Raw genomic sequence first — 2,585 nt, 5'->3', positions numbered from 1 at the left:
CAGACTCGCCATTGTTGGCTCCCTCGAATAGTTCTCCCAGCTCGCAGTCCTAGTAGCAAGTAAGCTCTGGCCAGATGTCCACCTTCGTTTCCTTCAGCAATCCGGCAGTCTTCGACCCTCTTCAGAAACTTCTTTTCCAGTTCCACTATACCCCGCTCTAAACAGACCAGTCATTTGTTGGCACTGATAGCCATATCCTTCCACTCCTCAATTAGCTTTTGATTGGCTTCCTATATCTCACGGTACTCACTTTCACATTCCCGAATCCTCTTGCGCAGTTGGTTGTACTTGACCTGTGCATCAGCCTTTTCATCGATGACCCTGTGACCTCGGACAAACCCGAGTTGACCCAGACCATTGTGATTGTCCTCCAACCAGCCTGAATAATAGGGAGCACAACTTGCATGGTATCTGTCTGGTTCAATAGTATCCCTTCCCATGACAATCTTGCAATGCCACATATGCTGAGCCTGGCACTTGTAAGGGCTATCGTCATTCTGGAAGTCAGCCCGGGAGTGACTCATCTTGTCGACCCTTGGTATAACCTGCTTCTTACCAGCCTGTCTCATAACCCGGAGAGGGACATAAGGTTAGGTTCCCCTCAAACCGATCAGTATCAGAAATGGTGCATCCCTGGATCGAACGATGAATTCTTTAGTAGGGAACCACTCGAACATCCATTGTACCCGGTCCTCAGTCAAATTATCAAAGAGTTCGACCCATTCTCTAGCATTCTCCGGTTGGGCCAACATGTTGGGCATGTAATTCATTCGCTTTGGGTGATGAAAGGCGATATGATCGTCCCAGTCCCTACGATGGATTTCCTGTCGGTATTCACCCTTTTGAAGATGTTCCATGAGCCAAAGTTGAAGTAGCAGATTACAACCCTCAAAATGTTTGGCTCCCCGTTGACACCTTTCTAGGGCTCGGTATATTTCTTGTGATGATCATTGGTACGAGACTGAATGGTTGTCCTTCAATTCCTTCCATTAGAGTTTTGGTGACCATAGCTAGCCTGGTATGGATTCTTGCTTTCTTCATTGGAAACACTATCATCCCCAAGAAACAGAACATGAAGACAAAGACCCTTCGATGGATATGCCCCAATGATGTAAGGGCGAACTCGTCAGGATAAGTACGGTAAAATTTGCTGTGACCGTAACTTTCGTACAAGTAGTCAAAGGGAATGTACGACTCCTTCAAACATGTCAAGTCTGGATTCTTCTTTAGACCCATCATTTTGAGAAAACCTCTACCCTTGCGGTTTTCCCGCATTAACAAACCCGGAGTTTCCCACGGTATTCCAGCCAGTCCTCCTATTTCCTCAAGCAAGGGTGTCATCTCAATGTCTCCAAAGCGGAACACATACCTATCACAATCCCAGAATAGAGTGGCAGCTTCTATGATTTTGTTGTTGGGTTGAATTTCCTGGAGAGAAGGTAGATTTCCTAGATATTTCCTGACAAGAGCCTGATCGCTGGAATGAAGATCCTCCCACCATCTTAGCAATTTGGGGTGGATGTTGGTGACCATGCCTAATCTAGGGACTTCGTGCCTCATTTTCTGCAAGACAAGAAGTGTTAGGCCCTTACCCACACCAGACTCGACTATTAAATACCAATAATTGGCATAAAAGCATTTAGTTCTCCAAATAAATGCACAGAACGTGGTAGTGTCCGTTTGGGTTTCAAGGAAACCCAGTGGACTTTGGACGAGGCTATCTTAAAGAGCCGTTATGCGGACAGCATAACTGACTCAGCTAGGTTTGACAATGATGCATGCACAATTAAACAGAGTAAGGTTTCTATGGGGTATTAGACTGGTACCCTTTAGCGGACAACTCAAGAGGGAAAGGCACGGAACCGTCGACTACACCATTGATCGACTGGTTTTACCGCAAATATGCCTTTGCCGGATTTAGGGGGTGATAATATCGGAAGGGCGCAACCACTCATTATAAGCGTTGCTATGGTATTTTGTTTGGCACGAGTGGAATATGATGTTTAATATGCAGTTACAATAATTAAACAAGTTGTCACGTATTTGCACGTTCATAAAGTAATAATTACAACAGTTTCTCATAATTTACAACAGTATTAAAGGAAAGCGATAAAGGAAAGCATTAGGAGAAATAAAGGAAAGAAACAAAGAGCCAAGTCAGTTTCGGGGTAGAAGACGGAAAAAATACTTAAAGGCATTTAAACAAATAAAGACATATAAAGAAGCATAAAGTCACAAATAGCATGAAATGGTAAAAGCCTTAAAGATATTCCCAGCAGAGTCGCCATGCTGTCGATGCCCCCTTTTTCTCGCGAAATCGGGTTTATGACATTTGGGAGGACAACTCGTTCCCTTTTGGGAATTGGGTTTGAATTGAAGAGTCGCCACCTAATTATTAAGTGCATTAGGACACTAAGAAGAATTTTGATTTAGAAAACCAGAGATCGGGTAAGGGCTTGAAATTATCCCGAGGGGAAGGTGTCAGGCACCCCTCGAGATCCACTAGTGTGGTTTCCGGCCATACTATAATTGTGACTTTAAGTGAAAACAACAAGTAGACAAGTAAAAGTTTCAAATATGGGGGG

The sequence above is a fragment of the Nicotiana attenuata genome, unplaced genomic scaffold (assembly GCF_001879085.1).
Source record: "Nicotiana attenuata strain UT unplaced genomic scaffold, NIATTr2, whole genome shotgun sequence".
Taxonomy (NCBI): domain Eukaryota; kingdom Viridiplantae; phylum Streptophyta; class Magnoliopsida; order Solanales; family Solanaceae; genus Nicotiana; species Nicotiana attenuata.
The sequence above is the reverse complement of the archived record's forward strand: the minus strand, read 5'-3'. Positions refer to the sequence as shown.